This window comes from Vespa crabro, chromosome 2 (genome assembly GCF_910589235.1).
Source record: "Vespa crabro chromosome 2, iyVesCrab1.2, whole genome shotgun sequence".
NCBI lineage: Eukaryota > Metazoa > Arthropoda > Insecta > Hymenoptera > Vespidae > Vespa > Vespa crabro.
Window position 1 is genome coordinate 15,632,458 of NC_060956.1, and position 21,700 is coordinate 15,654,157.

At 38.3% G+C, this 21,700-nt stretch overlaps 1 protein-coding gene across 11 annotated transcripts in view; it reads left to right on the forward strand.

Annotated features, from left to right (window-relative positions):
• The window catches only part of LOC124433118, a 299,244-nt gene that overhangs the window by 105,897 nt on the left and 171,647 nt on the right, over nucleotides 1-21,700 (forward strand). The window contains exons 1-2 of one of the 11 annotated variants that reach the window (XM_046982758.1): nucleotides 14,789-16,060; nucleotides 19,629-19,753. The exons of 9 other annotated variants lie outside the window; for them this stretch is intronic. The gene's annotated coding sequence lies outside the window, so the exon portion shown is untranslated. Of the gene's footprint in view, nucleotides 1-14,788; nucleotides 16,061-19,628; nucleotides 19,754-21,700 lie in introns of those variants that run through there. One more of the 11 variants, XM_046982757.1, reaches the window with a different exon arrangement.

Genomic DNA, 21,700 nt, shown 5'->3' on the forward strand with positions numbered 1-21,700 from the left:
GCTGTTGTTTCGACGAGGATAAGAGGAAGAGGAAAACCTAGCATCGTATATCTCGAATAGAAGCGTATCTTGTGTGCATGACAAAACGAGGGACCGAAGAAAAGAGTAGTCGCTTGTGTTTATGGATCGTAATGGACAGAAACGGTGAAAAATGCTTCGGATAGTACTTAAAAACTTTTTTTTTTTATTCTTTTTTTTTATTCAAGAAAAAAGAAAAAAGACGAAGAAACTCCAGGTCCTTCTATGAGGAAAAAAATAATTCAAGTACAAGCGTCGAGTCGAAATTAGACGTATATTTTGAAACGACGATAGAGTATGTACTATGATGCGAAAACAATTCAAGAAAAATGAAAGTTCGATGATCACTATTCCATTTTTCCACAATTCTAATTTTTTTTTCCGTTTCAGTCGAGACAAAACTTTATTTTTAAAAATCATCTTCCACAAATGCGAAAGTTCCATCTCTGGCAAGGCTGCCTGTTCGTTGCATCGTCGCCTTTCTCTCATCGAATTTTCATGTCGCGATTCCATGGCTCCTCTAAGATTTATACTTCTCGGGTCGTTATCGAATTTCACGTTTTTCTTCTTCGCTTCGCAACGTGACCCCATTTTTGAGACGACCGATGGTCTTCTCACTGTTTTCTTTCGAAAAAAGTATCATTCTTATATAAATAATATAATGCAAGATGTTTCCAAACGTAAAAAAAAAAAGACAGAAGAAAAAGAATAAAAAGGAAAAAAGCCGTCTTTATGTGAAAGGAATAATCGAATTTTTTTTTTATTTAATTTGAGAATAATGATCTCGCTTCATCGTGAAAAATTCATCGACTATCATCGACTCGTCACAAAACGACATTCCCTTTTTATCATTTTTTTCCATTATCTTTTTCTTTTCCTTCTTTGTCTTTCTTTCTCTTTCTCTCTCTCTCTTTCTTCCTTTCTCTTTCTCTCTCTTTCCCTCCCTCTCTTACTTTCCCTTCCTCTCTCTTTCTCTTTTCCTCTCTCTGTCTCTTCACTACTCGTTCCCACTCGTTCGATTTCGGTCGTTTTCTACTAGCACCTTATCACTTGGCATAGCTCCAAGCTCGCGTTATCGGACTCTTTTGACGCCAATTACGTGATTTTTCAAAAAGGCAACCTTTTGCCGGCGAGACGCTCTTGCCTATATTGTGCTATGAAAAACGAAATATCCTATCGTTATACCGAAGCATTATAAAAGAGCTACTTTTTTTGAATTATATTTAGATATGATACGATTAAATGTAGGTCAACCATTTGATATAAATAATTCGATAAAGAAAATTGTTCCGTTTATAACGATTTCAAAGTTTTATTTGGTCTACCGAATTACAAAATATACTTAATTTTTTTCGTAAAATACAACGGTTAAATCAACATTTTTAATTTGATACAATATACAGTTAAAATTCGTATTTCGAAAAGTTCGAATAAGAAGGGTATTATTGCTTAAATAAAATTTAGTCACGAGTGTTTACGTAGAGTTTCGATCATTGACGCAAGGGAACTATATCGCGGAAATAGAAAATACGATTTTAAAAGGCTACGTTTAAAAGACTACGTTCACCCACGAGAGCTCTCAAAAAATATAGTCGCGAAGATATCTGTCGTCGTTTGTCCGCATAAGTTTCAGAGACGAGTGTCTCTTCGTCGTCTAATTAGTTTGAAACTAACGAGGAGCAGCAGCTTCGTACTCAGTGCACAGAGGGCATATAACGACGCCAATTTTATGTTTAACTTTATATACGCTTGGAAGTGCCATTGACGCCATTACGAAACGGTGGACGCGATGTCTCTCTTTGTCATCCTTGCTGATTGTGACATTTATCTTCCTTCATCTTCGTACATTCGGGCCGTCATTTGAACGAATAGCAACGTTACCATACAATATGCACTCGTGTATCTACAGACGAATAAAATATTCATATTTGATCTAGATACAATACTTTCGTTTATTTTTCTTTTTTACATATAAGACTTCGCTTAACGTCATTCCTTCTTTCACTTTTATCAAGATCAACTCTTTTCTCTTACCTTATATTTATTAATTAACCTTGAGATGTTAAATGGTTAGATAGCACGTAAGCCGAACCGATTTTATTTTTGTGTCTGTGTGTTCTGATATGTATGAGTATCTAGATATGTAGAGGCATAGGTAATGCAACCGTGCATTCATAGCTATACGTTTAACCTTGCCCTCACAACCGCGAATAAGCTCTTGAAGATGTGAGTCGGGGGAAATGAATTAACATGCTTAATTAGACGCTAGAGGCGGAACGACTTTACAACCTTCTCTTTCTCTTTCCCACCTTTTCCATAATTTAAGTACTTTGTATGTTCATCTATATATACATATATATATATATACATATATATATATATATATATACACCTATATATATAGGTATGTTTTACAAGTACATATAAGGCATTTAGCAATGCCTTCACTCATCTCTGTGGCCTTTAGACTTTAGTCCAATGCAGTGTCTCCATTCGGAACAGAATCAATGATTTCGCAAAACTGTAGTGCTTACTACAAGTTCATAATAGCCTTTAGTAAAATCTCTTGATATTCGCTTCTATCATAATTTTGCTTCGTTACGATCTCTAAGGTTATACTATTTCTGTTAAACCATTATATTTCATTAAGTTCTTCTTTGAGTTTCAGTAGGACATAGTATTATACGTCTATATATCTAGATATTATTATTTTATTGTTATATTATTATTTTATAACTATTGTATTGTTCATTACTTCGTACAATTTTTTAGTTATTAATTACTTGATATTCTTTGTTTGATTTCATTTTCCATACTCTTCGGTACGTACAGGATTCATATAATAATTTCGTTGTTTACTTATCTTTCGATATTTACTTTGCTCATCGTTCTTATCTGTTATTTGTATGTTGTATTTAATACTGGTTGCATCGAGAAGTAATTCAACGATAACAAAAGAGGACTTCCTAATTAGTCCCGACGAGTCGACGAATTCTCTCGTTGGGACCTTTGGGTTTATAAATGTATCGTGTTCTTTCGTTTAATACTCTTATCAGAGAGGAGAAGAAGTTTCTTTCGAAGAATAAACGGCTTTAAACGAAATGTGCAAGCAAGCTTTATATCTTCTTTCTTTCTTTGTCTCTCTATTTCTTTCTTTTTCTCTTTCTCATACATATATTTTTTTTTTTTTTCATTGAAAAATAGATAAAATTTTGTCGATAAAACTTATGAAGAACGTTTGTGTCGTATAAAAAAATGGCGATCGCGACGCATCGTTCGAGTTGCAAAGCAGCAACGATGCCCTTCATCCTACGCTAACGTTACGGCCCTACGCGTGTATCGATTCGTCTTTCGAACTTCGAATTCCAGTGCGCGCGCGCCTGTTCACGTCGCGAACGCGAACGAACGTAGAGAGCCATAAATGCGTCTTACACTCCTTTCTCTTTTCCTTCTCGTTTTTGAATCTATCTAGGTACTTTTCTCCTTTTCAACTTTTGAAATCAAACGAGAGCTCAATGTGAATTATACGACCAATGATAAATAAGGAAAGACGACCGAATAGACGTAGAGATGTGGAGATGAGAGTGAGGGTAACGTAACGGGTGGGTGGGCAAGACGAAGAGAAAGGAAGGGCTCGATGAAACCGTACGAAGGGGATATGCAAAAAGGGATTGTCAGGAGAGATGGATGTCTCTGGCTTTTCGTGCATCTCTCATATTGCAACGCGGGGAAAAAAAGAGAGAGAGAGAGAGAAAGAGAAAGAGAGAAAGAGAAAGAAAGAGAAAGAGAGAGAGAGAGAGAGAGAGAGAGTGAGAGAGAGAGAAAGGGACAGCCTGATGTATAATATCCTTATGGATTTTCCAATGTAACCGTATAATGGATGATTAGCTTCTATAGAAACCTATATTTTATTAGAATTAGAAGAGATACCTATATTATGTATTATCCAAAGGTATAAATTATTGATATCATGTGTGTATATGTGCGTGCATGCGTGCGCGCGTGTGTGTGTATATGTGTGTGTGTGTAAATAAATTTTCGTAACATTGATATATTTTCATTTCAAATGGAAAGCAAATAATACGCGATCATTCGGAGTTGGGTTCAATAAGTCTGTACTCCAAAAGGTTTCCGTAAGACTAGGCAAAAGGTCAGACTTCTAGAAAGTTCCCTTGGAAGAGATCTAAAGGGTTTCCAAGCGAGAGATTTTGCTGCTTTCTCTCTCTCTCTCTCTCTCTCTCTCTCTTTCTTTCTTTTTCTCTTTTCGTTAAGCTCTCTTTTTCCGGAGATATATATATCGGTACTCTTCTCTGATTTTCTCCTCGTTTCGTTTCTTCCGCCGCAGCGATTTCCTGCCTCTGACACGGCCAGACTTTTAATTTTAATCATCGACCGGGGAATTATAAAAGTTACCTCCGCTCGAGGACGCTTTCAATTAAGGATTTCCGTTTCTCTCGGGACGATCGGCCCTTTCTTGAAATCGAGGTCAAAGCGACGCTACAGGATCTTCTGCGTTTTTATTTTTTTTTCTTAATTTTATTTTATTTTTTTTTTCTTCATGTTCTCTTCTCTCCTCAGTTATTTCTCTGATCTCTCTTTTCTTAAGTGCAACTGATCGACGTGAAACTATGCATGAAAATGTTTCTACTTAATTCACGTGGACCAATGTAAAATGAGATCTTAACGAATATACTCATCCTCGACAAAATTGAGGTAAACGTGATTCTCTATTCTCTTCTTAATGTAAATAGATTATTGAAAGTGTCGTCGTTGACTCATCATTTTTGTATGTACTCTTTAAATTTTCCATCTTTTAGTAAGAAGTGAGAAGTTATGCAAAGCTATATATTATTTTTCCCGAAAGACTTACACGATGCAGCTGTACTCAATAGTAGAGGCTCTCTGCTAGTACAGATGTACATTTATATCAAGTTCACCTCACCGTTTGATCGCGTTTCTGGCATGTGAATTAGGAAGCAACTGTTGGCAGTAGTAGTGTATCATCGGATATTATTTATCGAGTGGAATGGTGTTAATTTATTGTTGTGATTACCTCACGTGATATACATAAATACATATATATATACATATATACATATGAGCCATAAACATAATATTTATTTTGAAAGTGGCTTAAGTCCATTTTTTTAAATTGTAAATTATTTAAAAATGAAACAAAAAAGACGTAGAATTATAACTATTATAAATGTTAACTTGATTTTTTCTGTTGAAAAATGTTCAAAATAAACAGCTCATACATATATAACTATATATACTAATAATGATCATTCTATCAATACATGCTTCATTCCTCAATATTCTAGAAATGAGATAATGATTTGATTGTAAAAAGAAATAGAAATAAGAGAAAAAGAAGAAAAATAAAAGGAGAAAAGAAATCTTATGGCAGGAAATTAAGCGATAACTCGAGCTAGCACCAGTCACACGGCGAGATGCTGCTCACATCTCAGAGGACTTTGAAGTACCTCGGATTCCTTTTGTACGAACGAATGCAACTTCCTGCTAATCTTGTACTTCTTCCAAGAGTATAGGACCCAAGAGAATAAGCTTAGAATGGATGATACTGTATTTTCCAGCTCACAATAATCTTTATGCGAATTGGAATATTCACGTAAATACGATATCGATTGTAACTTTATAGATAGGAGTTTATATTTTCACGTATCTTTGTGTATATACGTGTGTGCGCGCTCACACGAGTGTACGCATGTATGTATGGATATGTCCATCTATATATTCTGTATATACCTGTATTTATACTCTTAGAATGGATCAGCCGGCTTTCATAGTAAAAGCGACAGTAAAGTTCCGTGCGGAAACTTTACAAATTTGTTAAATTGCCAATTTACCTTCCAAACTAGCGCCGCTCTTCAACGTCGTCGCTTCCATTCCCAGCGCCTTTCTTCATCCACATCTTCTACTTCTTCTACTTTTTCTTCTTCTTCAGCTTCTTCTTCTTCTTCTTCTTCTCCTTCTTCGTCTTCCTTTTTCTTCTCTTCCATATCTCCTACCTTCGTAACATCCACCTTCTCCCGCCTGTTCCATAAGCTTCACCACTCATATCTGCTTTGTCTTTTATTAACGAATCAGCGAACTTTTTAATCTTCATTTCCATCCAATTATGAGAGAGAATTAATTATGGAATTTTCTTCGGTAGAACTTGAAAAGTTTCTTCCGTCTCTCTCGCTCTCTCTCTCTCTCTCTCTCTCTCTCTCTCTCTCTTTCTTTCTCTCTCTTTCGATGTTAGATGCGTCGTTAACTCTCCGCGAAGGATCAAATGAAAGTTCGGATTTTGTAGAACGTGGGAATAGAACAGAGTACTATCGTAATCAAGTGTTCTCTCTTTCTCTTTATCTCAGCATCTATGCGATGTGCTTGTTCACAGTAGGAGTTCCGCGTAATACCACTTGTATCGGTAGTAAAGCAGGCTGGTTACCTATCGGTTTGGTTACCATTGCCTACACCCAATATCTGGAGGAAGCTTAATCGCCCTACCGTAGAATATAGTATTCGCTTTCGGCAGTAAGCCTGGGCATGTGTAATTAAGTGCAATGGGAGTACTCCGAATTGTCGTCGCTTAACTCCTCCATTTTCTCTTCTCTCTCTCTCTCTCTCTCTCCCTCTCTCTCTCCCTCTCTCTTTCTCCTTCTTCTTCTCTTAAAGCACACACATATACAAAGATATCGCGCATAGAAGCGATAGACGATGAACGCGCCGTAGTCGTAGCTCCCGAGTCTATTCGACATTTCATTTCTGAACGCTCGAGAAGAAGGAGTAGTGCGAGAGAACGAAGTTGAAAGGCTTTCAATTCGATAAAACGCTTTCAGCAAACTTCAGACCGGAGCAATTAACGGAAATTAATTCTCATTTCTTTATCGCCGATTGACTGGCGTTTCGTTGGCACTTTTCTTATACGCTACCAGCGACACTCTATTCTACTTCTTATACGATCCGCGATTATTATTATTACTATTATTATTATTATTATTATTATTATTATTATTATTATTATTATTATTATTATTATTATTATTATTATTATTATTATTATTATTATTATTATTATTATTATTATTATTAGAGAATTGAACTTTTTAAAAGAGTCACATTCTCGTTTCTGAAGGTCTTCGATCCTTTTTGATTCGAGTACGTTGATCTTATTTTGCAAATGATCGAGTGCAGCTTTTCTTCTTTTTTTTTTACCCCTCTTAGTTTTCCTGTTGTCATCTATCGTTTAAAGGGAAAACAGTGAGTAGATGTGACCGCGTTCCATTTCGAATAATTTCTTTGAAACGTACTTGGAAAGAAGTATGTTCCGTATTCTTCATGTTTCTTTTATGTACGCATTATTATGTTCATCTCGTACGTTACGTACGCAAATGGGACGTTCGCAAACTCATCCTCTGTTGGAAACAGAAACGTCTGTTTCGAAAGGAATAGAAAAGCAAAGAAAATCTGTACGAGCAAGTCTCTCTCCCCTTTGCCAAGAGTAAAACGAGATTCGATTATCTTTTCAAAATTGACTTCTATTCGAACTGAGTAAAACTGTGTACAGAGAGAAAGAAGGGTAAAAAAAGAGAAAAAATATATAGAAATAGGAAGACAAAAAGCGAGATGAGAGAAAGAGAGAGAGAGAGAGAGAGAGAGAGAGAGAGAGAGAGAGACAAACGAAAAAAGAGCAAAGAAAAAGAAAAAGAAAGATCTCTCGCGCGAAACAAAAGCGAGCCGAAAATCGCGAACGGGCGAGTCTCGTATTCTCGACAGGAAAAGCGCGGACAAAAGGGTTTAGAGGAGGCCTATAATTCAGAGTTGATGGGTGGATGGACGAATGGGGTAGCAGCTGGAAGCGTAGCTGGCGAACGCGAATGCAGCCGAGCACAGTCGAGTTGTAGGTAGCTTGCCGGGTAGGAGGGATGAAAAGGGGAACTGGAAGGGAGAATTACGAGGTCACTTCCGGTGGCGCCTGCACGAGCTTCCGCTTCCGGTCGCGCTATTCCCTCCCTCCCACCTATCCGCCCCTTCTCACTTACTACGAATACTACCCTCCAATCCTCTCTCTCTCTCTCTCTCTCTCTCTCTCTCTCTCTCTCTCTCTCTCTCTCTCTCTCTCTCTCTCTCTTTTTACCAGCAGGCACCATCACGATCGGCATCAACTCGGCGGTGGGAGGCGATGCTAGTGGAGCTTCCGCAAGTCGCCGGTGCAACGAAACTTCACACAATACCGTAACTTGGCCATTACTGTCGCGTGCCTCTATATACTCTCGACTATAGCCTATCGTCCTTCGCTTACCTCGCTTTCTCTCTCTCTCTCTCTCACTCACTCCTTCCCTTTATTCCTAACGGCCACTCCATCGAACTGGTATTAGAGCCACGCTTGCTCGATAAATCGATGTCTACGATTTTCAGTTAGGTAAGCTGTTACTATCCCTTCCTATGCTCTCTCCATGCTTCAGGAAACATACCTACCTACCATGGAATACTCTCTAAAAGTTTCTTCGGCATCCGGAACGAAACCAGCTGATTTTGCGATAAAGACACGGATCTATCGATCCCATTGATCGATCGATCTATCGGTGAAAGCATCGGTATGAAGCGACGTTCGTCCCACATCGTACCTACTAATGTCGTTGCGTTCGGCACGTGTGAGTAGGAGACGAAAGAGAAGAGGAGAGAGAGAGAGAGAGAGAGAGTAAGTGGTATAGGAAGAAAGTAGGTCATGATGTAAATAGTCGGACACGCTCGCGCGCTTACCACTGTAACGCTACACAACCTGACGCGTTACCTCTAATGTAAACACGTCGAAAGCATCGTGGCTGCAGTATGGTTTCACTAATTGGAGAGTCCTTCGTATAGGTCTATGCTTTCATTCAAGATCACTGCCATGCGCGAATTATTAGCGATTGCCGTTAAAGTAGTCGTCCGTAACGAGCACCGTTGCTTTACCGCATTTCGTAATACCATCTAGCTAAGGTAAAAGGCATCACGCTTTTCAAAAGCATTACGAGCGATCGTTATTCTTACATCAACCGCGATAATGACGATACAGGGTCGCGCTGCGACCAACGATTTCGCGTATAACGAACGACAGCAATTATAGTTAACCGGGAACGCAATTTCAACGGATATAGTGACCGTGAAACGATTATTGCTCTGTTGGGGCAGTTCGTCGTGCTGAAATACCGATTAACCCAATCAGCTTTGTTGCTGCGAACTTCGCTCGTATAGCCTACAATCGGGTAATATTTATGGTTAGTTCGCGCGCGAGTCTATTCGGGTTTAGTTTGTTACGCCAGGATTTCGCTCGAACAGAAACAACTTTTTCTTCAAGTGAATCGAATCGATCGTACAGGCACACAAAGGAAAAAAGAGAGGGAAAGAGAAAAATCCTTTCTATTTCATGAACGTTCTAAGAAAAGAAATTATACGCTTCCATGCGAATCAAAGAGAGCGCGAGTCGTCTCACACGTCACGACGATGGTCACACACACACACACAACACATGGTAGCACGCGTTCGACTCGGTGAATCAGTTATTTGTCGAGTAGAAAACGCCCGCTACGGGCAACCGGCCAAGGAATGCAGACGTGGTTACGGACGGATGTGCCGAGACCTATCGTAACAACCCCAAACCACTACCACGGAAAAACAAACCACGCGACGAAAACTCTAGTCGCCAATCGATGTACGTTTTCTCTCTCTTATTTCTTCTTTTATTCTCTCTCAGTTTTCCTGTCTCACTCCTTTTTACACGCGCGCAAGTCATTACCCAATACTCCCAGAGATACGTCTCCATTATTTATTTTTCAATGTTTTCAGCGATCAGGTCACTTACCGAGTGACGTGATTGTTTAACGAAGAAATCGCGCGAGCAATACTTTAGTCGCATTGATCGCCACGCATTCTTTTATTTTTTTCTTTTTGAAAAGCAAATTAATATCGCTAATGATAGCATATTAGCGCTGTTAGCCATTAAAAGTCAGAAATGGAAATATTCGATGTTCATCTATATATATATATATATATATATATATATATATATATATATATATATATATATATATATCAAAGCACGTAACAATAATGCGTTTATTAATCATCACGGATTTTGGATTATCATTAGTTCGTCGAAATTACGAACCACCACAGAATGATCGAAACGAATAATACGTCTGGTAGTCTTGATGAACTTCTATTGGAATAATAATATCTGACCGACCACATTCAGCGAGTATCATTGGAAAAACAGAAAGCGCTCGATGAAATATCACATTCCACATAGACGTGGTCCAACTAACGACGTTCCCTACCAAACGAGGAGATTCGAACGAATCACGTTCGTAGATTTTAACGAGCAAACTAGAAGCCACCGCTTTCTACCGTCCTGTTTCGAAATCAACCGACGAGAGAAATCTACGCGGCAATGGAAATCGACGTCCCATCAAACTTTTTCAGAGTTCTTTTTCGAGTACGTAAACGTAAGAAGAATTTTTTATCTTACTACTGAACGAATGTTTTGATCGATAAATACTATTGCGAGAGATCGCCGAAACGAGTACAAACATTGATCGTAAAATATATCTGTAACTTTGTATTTTTATCTCTTTCTAAAACGTACTTGAACATCTTCTAAATATATGTAGCTAAGCTCCAAAGGAATTAACAAGTTTATTAATTTTCCAGTTTTATGAAATTATTCTTGCTTTTATTCGCTTACAGACAGATCTGTTTAAATATCGAATAAATACTTAGGCTTAGAGTTTGTTTTAAAAGTAAACTCTGTATCTACCAATCTCTGGATAAATATTCAAATGAGAATTTTTAAAAACATTTTCGTATCATGTTATATTTGCGTACTCATTTAGAGGAAACAGAGTTTTTTTTTTCTTTGACAGTTTAGATTTTTCAAATCTATTTCTTGAAAAATAGTTGGCCATTTGTCAGTGAACGGTGATCGTGGACCATAATATAACGGGTCGTAAGATAAGTTACTGCAAGGGACAAGCATTAATTTAAAGCTGAGTTAGCGCACTGGTGTCGAGACGCGATGCGAGACGTCGAGCCGCAGAGAGCTACACTGCGTTCGTGCTTTCGGATCTCTCCCTCGAGGCTATTCCATCCCGTTAACGGATAGCCGTTGCCCTTAGATGAATCGATCCTTCTTAGCTAGAAACCTGTGCTCTCTTTCTCTCTCTCTTTCTCTCTCTCTCTCTCTTCTTTTTTCTTATTTTTCTTTCTTTTTTGAGAAACGAGAAAAAGAGAAAGGAAAGTTGTCATTGTTGCCTTTAACAAATATGTTCATCGTTGTTAATCAGGCGTGTTTGAAAAATTTCCTGAAACGAAATACATTACAAACGTTATTCTTCGAAGTTTGTTCGAATGCCTTTAAAATGTTACCCGACATCGATATATGCGGATATAGAGACAGTAGTGAATTCCAAAGAATGAGATTTACAATTCGCAGAGAATTCTGAAACGTCTCGAAGGAGCCCAGAAAAATCGATGTAACTTTTGCTCATTATACGGAACTCGTCGGTATGAAAAGCGGGTTTTTGAGCGGATAAGCGAGAGGCGGTGCACGCAGTTGGGAAGGTTTTCAGATGGAGGGTTAGAAAGAGCAATTCAGCGCCTCCGGCTTGTCTTCAAAACGACCCTGAAACTCGTGAAGTCACGCAAGCACGCGGAATACGGTGTTCGGTATATTCTCATTCTCGACAATGTGCTTTAGACTCCCCTCCTATATCAACGGCTCCTAACGATGCTACGGAATTTTAATTCGATTCGCACCACCGCGAATGCCTTTGGATGTACCGACTTAACGTGGTACAAGGATAGATATGCGTAGTACGCGAATCCGTTTCCATTCCCAACACGATAAATCCTTACTCGATATAACCCAATTACTTTTCGAGTGGGTATATTACACAGGTACGTACAAAGTATGTACGCGCACGTATATCATGACGTAGAAGGGAAGCTTTTTATCAAATGTTAATTGGAAAATGGCACTCGAAAGTCCGAGGGAAAAGTTATTTGGCAAAGCTGCTCTCTCGATGGTAGTAAAAAAAACTACGGGCAGCCTGCTTTCATTTGCAATGGATCTTTTCTCTAAAAGTTTCCTCGACTTGTTCCTCGATGGATATTTGTAAATCCTTCGGGGGAAAATAAATCCTTCGCCGATTAAAGTAGTCTTTGATTCGTAGAAGAACTCTATTGTATGTATATGGCGAACGTGAGGATATACACGTTAGGATTTAATTACCTACGTATTTTTTTTATTTTTTTATTTTTTTTTTTTTTTTTTGTAGAATCTTTACAAATTATTATCGTTAAAAGGGTTCTCTCTCGTTAAAATGCTACTATGGAAGTTGACACGGTACAGGATGCGAGAATTATAAGATCGACGTTTTGTTAGGGGTGGAGTAAGGCGTCAGACCGACAGTAATAACAGGCCCGTCCATCAGAAAAGAAGATTCCACATCGAGAAGCGGTAGACTACGTGGCACTATGCTGGCTCAACATCGCTCTGTTGAGCGATGGTTATTTTTGTTCTCTTTCAATATCCTGCTTCCGCAACGGTCTGTCATCGACGACTTCGGAATCTCCCGAAGCCTTCGAATTCGTTTATCTGTTCGGACGATATTTAGGATCATTTGGGAACGAACGAAGAAAATATATTTTAGTGAAGCTCGACGTTTTCAAAGGCAAACGTAATATATTTTGTTGCGATCGCAATCGAAGAACAACGAACCGCGATCACGTAACGAACACCGCTTGCGTGAAATTACGAAATATTCGTCGTATCGTTGAACGTGTTGCGGTATGCCCATATTATATATATACACACATACATATATATAAGTATGTATGCGTGTATGTATACGATTAACGCTCGTACACGTTGCGCATAGGTACGAGCATATGGGCGTACGCGTATATGCATCACGTTCGTGGCTCGCACCAGAGAAAATTTCATGCGATGCATTAGTATGATCAAACTATGAACAAACCGCATGTGCGCGTGAACGCGTCTAACCGCTCGGCTTATAACTCGACGCCTCTTTCCCCAAATCCTCGGACTCGTCAACGTAACTTTTCGATAACAATCGTTAAGCTCTTTTTAGTCGCTTTCTCTCTCTCTCTCTCTCTCTCTCTCGACTCTCTCTCTCTCTCTCGACTCTCTCTCTCTCTCTCTCTCTCTCTCTTTGTCTTTGTCTCTATTTATTTCTCTTCTTCCCTATCTCTATCTCTCTTCATCAGTAGCAACAAATTTGGAATCATTTTGTACGAGCGTAACTATGACCGCATAAGCCGCGTGGGCTTCACCAAATGATCCATGATGAATGAAACAGTATTCTATTGATAGAATCGAATACAACGCTATCCAAAAGGTACCACCGTATTCGCTTCTTGAAGGATTGCCAAAAAATGCGGGTAGCGACTTCTCGATTTTTTTTTTTGTCAAATAAACATAAATGCTCTTTTATCTCTTTGTCGGATACAAATATTAATTTTAATTAACGCATTTATATTCGCGTTAATATTAGCCAAAATGGTTTAAAAAAAAAAGAGAATATTTACGTATTTACGATTATTTCGTTGAAATTTTTATATTTCTTGATTTATTCTATTACGTTAATTCATACGGAAGTAATATACCATGGCTCTTTTTCAATCTTAAAGTAATAGCAAAAATGTCCACTGTGTCAATGCTTTTAGTATTACGTTCATTCTTTAACCTTGCTTTGACGATAAAATAGGACGACGCGTAGCAAACCAAAAGAATTGAATTATCTCTAAAGATCATCCAGAGCCCGCGAAGATAGTCGGCACGATGTTACTCTCTTAAAGATCGTGTCATGTAACGGTGATGTGCAACCTTCGAAGTATCGATTCGCATCGAAAGTTTAATTTATTTGCGTATGTAACATGATCATTTCATTGTCAGCACCGACATCGTGTAATTTGAGCAGTCTTTTCATAGACTATCAGCAAATAAAAAAGAAAGAAAACATGCTCTCTCTACCTTTTTTCTTATTTTTTTTGTTTTGTTTTCTTATTACATTTAATGCTAATTAGTATGGATATAAAAATTGCTGTTTTAGCCCGCTTACATTATTTCCTCCCTGTCTTCCTCTTTATCTCTCTCTCTCTCTCTCTCTCTCTCTCTCTCTCTCTCTCTCTCTCTCTTATCGTTCGTCTAATTAATTATTCTGTTGTTATTTATGTTACTCCTTTTTTTGGTTATTTTGTATAATTACTGTAATTGCAAAAGTTGTAATAAATTAGATACTTATTAACCATCTTTTCTCTCTTAAGAATTAAAAATGTGATGGTTTAATAATTATATTAATAACAAAGTTCTATGATCGTTACAATTTATATTATTTTCAATTAATACATTCATATTTATTTCGAATATTTTAAAAGAATCAATGTGAACCTTTATAAGTATAATAAATTTTCTTCTTTTTTTTCGTTATTTTCAAGTCTCATTTTTACAAGAATACGCATACACCTGTACAGAAAATACAGAGCCATGAAGAAGAGATATCGGGACATTCAAATTGGCGCGCGAATTCGACGTGGTTTGAAAGGAGAAAGAGATAGACAGATGGATAGATAGATAGATAGATAGATAGATAAATAAAGAGAGAGAGAAAGACAGAAGAAAGAGAGAAAGACATAAGAGAGAGGGAGTGGAGAAGACGGAGAGAAGCTTAGAGGCAGGTAAATATAGTATTAATGAAAGAGAAAGAGACACAGTGAGAGAAGAAGAAGAAGAAGAAGAAGAAGAAGAAGAAGAAGAAGAAGAAGAAGAAGAAAAAGAAGAAGAAGAGGAAGAAGAAGAAGTAGGAAGAGAGGAGTGACAAGATGGTGGCGCGACGCGTGTGCGCGAGTAGAGCCGGTGACGATAGTGGTGGAAAGAGGCGGCAGATCGGGGGTGCAAGGAAGGTGGAAGACCACAGGTGGTGGGCGTCCGATGGTAGGGAGGATGCCAAGAACGAACGAGCGAGAGGGAGAGAGAAGGAACGAATGACGCTGCGCAGCGGCGCGAGAAACGAGAGACTAAAGCGCGCTCGCGGAAAATCGCGGCGCGCGCGTTTAAGGCGCTCTCTCGGCCGTCAGTTTTGGCCGCGTCTTCGTGCTGCGCGCGCCTTCGCGTCTCTCTCTCTCTCTCTCTTCAACATCGCCGCGGCAGCCATCGGAAACGTCGTCCGCCGAAAACCATATCTCTCTATCTTTTCCTTCCTTTCTTTTCTCATACTTTAACGCAAAGGCTCCGTAAATAATCGAAAGAGAAGAGAGAACGTTGGACTCGTATGAAAGAGGGAGAGAGAGAAAGATAGAGAGAGGGAGATACATGGCGAGGTAGAGCAGGCGAACACGCGTTTATTGGTTCTCTCGTGTGTCGTCGTCGGCCGGCGGCCATCATGGAAGAATTGCAGGATTAGCGCGTTTTATGGACGATTTCGAAAGTTTAGAAAAGAGACACTCCTAATGATTGAACGTGAAAACACGCATATCGTTCGTGTATACGACAGGTTGGTTTCATTCGCGGCATCGACCACGAAGTGTCGCTAGTGTCGTCGATGATAAGAATTTTCCTAGAGCGAGAGGAGAAAGAGGAAGTAGTAGAAGAGTACGGAGGAAGAGAAAGAGGAGGATGGAAAGCGGAAAGGCGCGTCGCGGTCCTGCGTCGCTCATCGCCGACAGCGCCTCCAGAACGGGGCGCGTTCGCGCGTGGCTCGATCGTGAACTGTAGTAGGAGGTGAAGAAGAAGAGAGGGAGAAAGAAAGAGAGAGAGAGAGAGAGAGAGAGAGAGAGAGAAAAAGAGAGAGAGAGAGAGAGAGAGAGAAAAAGAGAGTCCCCTACACGAAAGGTGTTGGCCCCCCTCCCTTTCTCCCTTTCTACGAATCATCGTGTGCCGTGTCCTCGCTAGAGGAGGACTATCCTTACGGTGGTGAAAAATGTGAACGGCGTGTGAGCCGGCATCTTGGGGACTACGATTCTTTCTCCAAAGGTAAATTATGTCTTTCCGTTTGCGAATATTTTCAAGCTCGAGTGTGATTCGAGTATTAGCAAACTTTGAACTAAGCATTTCTTTATCGAAATGAACTTTTCGTTGTTGTTTACACATTACACGTGCGAGTTGAACTTTCCTTCTTCCTTATTTTTCTTTTTCTTTTTTTTCTCTCTTTCTATTCCATTCTTTTTCTTTTTCTTTCCTTTTTTATTTTTTTTTCTCTTTTTTTTTGAGAGAGAGAGAGAGAGAGTGAAAGTGAGAGCGAGAGTGAGAGTATTTTCAAGCACCTTTTTTCGTATTTCGTCGACTTTCGTTCATGATTTTTTCACGAAATCCTTAGATTTCGACGATCTTCCTTCTCGATGAAATTTCTATAAATAGAGAGTGGTACGAGTTCAACGCGGAAAAGACGGATGTGGCAGACTGCAATCGTGCTCGAGACAACGATTTGCGTGCGCCAGACGTTTTCTTTCGCAATTAGGTCGAATTCTGGCTAATGAGATGGTACCAGTTCTCTCTGATATATCTCTACTCGAGTCTCACAGGCTATGCGTTCCGAACACTTTGGCACTATAATTTTACAACTTTTGAGTTTGATTCATTCGAAAATAAAATCGATGTTGTTCGGGAAGACAAACGGAGAAGAAAACTTTCTATCTTTCTATCTTTCTTCGACGTTCGAATCCGACGTGCGAATCACTCATAGGACCATATTTCATAGAGAATGTCGCTGTGTTTTCTACGAATGTGGTTATTTGATAATTCTTAAAATACGTCGTCCTACTTTAATCCGCGTAATATCGACGACGAGATATGTTGCGACATACGGTCACCCCTTACGGTCCACTGTTATAAATAGAAATCTTACATTGTATTTATGGAACCGAATGACTTCGAGATCGGTGAGAGCATCTGTGAAACACGCAATCGATCGTCATGTACATCGTATAACGTCATGCACATCGAAATCATATTCCTTAACACTCTCTTTTAATCTTCTTACTGTCAGTCCCAAATACGTGGTATATGCGAAAAATAATATAATCGTTTTCATATGTACTTTTTCACACGGCGACATATCAGCCGATGATAATTTTCACGTTAGTATTAAGGGCCAATCTATTGGTTGGCAGTAAAATAGTTAAACTTTATTTTCGGTCGGAGATCTTTTTAATTTCTTGATACATCAATGTATTTTTCACTCAGTCTTTTCGAAATATTGTTATTAATAATAATTATTATCTTTTACGAATACCTGATATAGGACCTGATATAGGAATTTATTATTGAAAAATGAAAATAAAGGTACGACAAATGTGTCAAATGTTTTTTGATATTCAGAATAAATAGATCTATATGCGCGTATAGAAAGACGAGTTCGATGAAGTAGAAAGCGTCTAACGGTTTCCGTAGTAACGCGGAGATGGATGAGTAGAAACAGGAGGTGAAATATAAGAGGGGTAGTATGAAAACGAATTTAGAATCCATCTTTCTTCTGACTTCTTAGCTATTATTTCGCTTATTCCAGTTACCGCAATAATCTAAATTTCATTCTTGTGAATTATGAAATTCTTTTCTTTTTCTATTTTTATTTCTTATTTTTCTTTTATCATATCGTTCAAAATGTTCAATGTCGATCGATTAGTAGACAGTTTCTTTTTTCTTATTTTTTTTTCTTTGAATACAATAATCGATATATTTAGCATCAATGGGCAAATCGAGGAGAATCATTTTAAAATTTTTAATTGTTGTAAAAATTCTGACTCAAGACCAACGTTTAAAAAAACGCTTAAAGAAAAAAAATTGAAAGGACAAATAGTAACGAAGTTACCTTGAGATATCGTTTGTAGATATAATTGTCAAAGATATCCGTTACTTCATTAGTAAATGTAAGATCATGGTATGATTGACAAAATGATTACAGAGATGAAATATATACATATATGTATACAATATATATTTTTACACATAAATACAAAAATAAAACAATAATTAAAAAGTAAAAAATAAAACGAATTTACTAAATGTTTGCCTTAAAGTAACTTTCTCTTTTATCGTAATGGGTTTTTTATTGTCATCTTAAGACTGCATTAGATTGACCTTCCGTTCTCTCGCATACATTCACGTTCAATATTCATTCGTTATATTCTTTGTCATTAATAATAAGTGCTCTAATCTACACATACACAAGCTAGCACACACTTTTGTCATGCCATTCGGTGTTTATCCTCCCCAAAACCTTTCTACTATTGCACAAATAAACGCAAGAGGGAAAGGAGAACAATATTTGATTGCTCAGATCTTCGTTTAGATATATGTTTTTTAACAAAATCCATTTTTTCGTTCATTATGTTTTATACATATACATATTTGTGAATCTCGTTGTGGCAATGTAGAGTAAGATAGGGGAAGGTAGCGAACATTTCATTGTATTCTGTATTACGGACAATTTCGGTTTGGTAGATCTCGTTCGATTCATTTCAGATCCAATAGCACTTTCTGACGAAAAAGGGCATCGTGCTGTAGATGACATACGAGTGACACGTGCGCGAACGTCGTGCCGGGCACATCGAGGCCAAAACAGCGACAGCTGTTCTCGTTCTTCGCTGTTTTTCTCTCTACCTCTTGTCATCACCCTTTTCCTAGTCTCTCTCTCTTTTTCTCTTTCTCTCTCTTTCTCTCTTGCTCTCTTTTTCTCTCTTTCTTTTTATTAAATATATTTTTGTACATTATGTGCTAGACAAAATCTAGCATGCTATTTCGATTTAATGGTGTGTTATGTCGCTGAATCGCTCGTTAGACCGACACCATTCATGCGACCATATTTCAGTTCATACGAAACGTACAGACATCTACATACTACATATGCGTACGTATCTGAATATATATATATATATAATGTTAATGGAGAAAATTTAAAAGAACGATCAAGTCTTTTTGATTTCGAATACGATGAAAATGCTTTCTCGTTGTATCTCTTTTCTTTTTGTTTCTAACATTACTTCGATATTATCACCGAGTTGAATCCGATGGTACATTTGGAATATCCACGATATCTTTACCGTAATGACCCATTTAATCCGGGAGAATAGTGCTTTGCCGTCGACTTTATACTCGGAATCCTTCGCTCGAATCCTTGGAAATTAGTACGCGCGAAATACACTTTAATGGCAATCTCCGCTTTATCGTTCGTATCTTCGCGCTTTGCCGCTTCCATGGGTATTGTCGTCGTCCTTGTCGTTATCAGCGTCGCTGTGCTTTAACGAGAGAATTTCGTCAATACACTTTAAATTTGATAAGCCGAATGATTAAATTCCTCGCTTAAGTTATACAACAATATCGTATTAGATTGATCTTTATGGTGTGATGATTGAAAGTTTGAAGAAGTAAACGATAGTAAAGATTATCTAGAAAATTAAAAGAAAATCAGTCATTCCAATCATTCTAGTTTGTTCTCTCTAATCGTTCTCTTTATTTCGCGATATGTTACTTTTCTTGCGTACGACGATTCGACGACATAACGAATTAAAGTAAAGAAATTAGAAAAGGAGCATTATTGTGGTAGACGGTTCAGTTGGCAAACGTTAACCCAGTGACAACGGTGGCAGTAGCAACAACAGCAGCATCAGTAGCAGCGGTGGCGCCAGGATGACCTTAGCCATTAGCCACAGGGAGCTTTAATTTTGGCCGGTAAGTTCGGCGGTGGGCACAAAGTGGTTGACAAATAAAGCCATAGGAGTGCTTCTAGAAAGGCAATGCTCCAGTATATATCCAGGATACTCTTTGAGGGACGCGTAGACGGTGGCTCGAGTGTACTCTTGGCTCTACCATAGCGCGAAGAAGAGCGAAAAGGAGATAGAGAGAGAGACAGAGAGAGAGAGAGAGAGAGAGAGAGAGAGAGAGAGAAAGAGAGAGAGAAAGAGAGAAAGGCGCGAGCCCGGTAGAATTAAGAGAGAGAGAGAGAGAGAGAGAGGAGTCGAGGGATCGAGAGAGTCGGAGATCGAGAGATCGGGAGAAGAGGTGTGCTGTATTTCGACGATAGATAGGGTCGGTCTAGTATTTTGGCGACACTCCAGCTTCTGTATAAATACCACTGGGAGTCACAACCCTCCTCCCCTCTCCTGCCCCTCCCCTTCCCTCTTTCCTCTCTTCTTTCCTCTATGCTTCTACTCCTACTTACTCTTCTTCTTCGTTCTCTCTTTCTTCTCTTGTCCTCGATGCCAATTCTATGCGTTCTATTATCTTTCTTCTCGGACCGCCGCGTGTTTTGTCACGATTTTCTCGGCAGCGCAAGTCGTCTTCACGGGCCGTCAACTTATGTCGGCCTTTCTTCTTCCCTCCTCCCGTCTTATTTGTATCTACCGCCAATCTTCTATACTAGCTTATCATGCCACTTCGAGGTGGTATTTCGGATTTCGAATTTTAAATGATAACTCGAGCGCGAAAATCTACTCGGTCCGTAGTTCTTTCACGCATCGAATACAAACCATCGAGTTTCCTTCGTGCACTTTTCGCCGACGAGACTTTGTAAAACGTCCGGAAGTATACACTTGGGAAATTTAAGAGAGAAGTACGGAGTTATTGCGAGGACATGCGCTCCCACGTTCACTATATTATCACCTTCTTCGACTCGAATCCTTTGAGTAACGTTTTTCTAACCCTCTTTCCGTTATTACGTATTTATCTATGTCCTTACTACATATTATGTGTGGAAGGTGTATAAACAAAATGACGTCACGATCGTCTCTCGACTCGATAAGATGAGACGCCGGCACGAAGAGCAGTGCGTCATCGAATTCCTCGCAACGTTCGCGCGTTAAAGCCCTCCTGTTGATTTAGCGATCTATTAAGATGCTTTTTATCATCGTTTCGTATCGTTAAGAAAAATAATAAGACGAGAAAATGCATATCCCGACTTAAACTTGTTTTGGTTAATATTAGAAAAATTGGATAAACGTGACAGAATTATGATTCTAGTAGATGAAGGCTGATCGTTCGAATGAACTATGTATGCATATGTGGCCACGTCGATAATATTATTTGACATTCCTTGCATACGTAAGTATAACGTGAATATTTACGATTAGCCATTTAAGGGATACAACGACTTGCGTGTTCATTGTGTTATCCTATTTATTAGACGTTTTTATTTTATATATTTTATTGAAAGTATATATTAAATTTTGTTTTAAAAGAGATTTTAATCAATATCATTAAATATCGTTACAATTGTACTTAATGAATAAAAGGAAAATAAATCTAGATATTATATAAAGTTAGTAATATGAAAATAAAAAATAATTGTTAATAATTATCACAACGATTCAATAGATAGAATTTACGATTTTGTGTTTGAATGGAAAAGAAAAGAAAAAATCTAAACATGTAGATAATGCGATTCATTTCCAGCGTAATATGCATTGCCTTTAAATGCATTAACCTTTGTAAATACCCGAAAAAAAGCTGGCATATTGACCTATATAAATTTGTAGAATTAAGTCGTGTGACGTTGAAGCACGCGACAAAAAATTTTACTTGTGTATATGTTCCTCTTTTGACATATATGTATTTCTTAAATTGCGCTGACACACTGACCTATATAATTTCTTGTAAAATACGATAACATCGAGGAGAAGG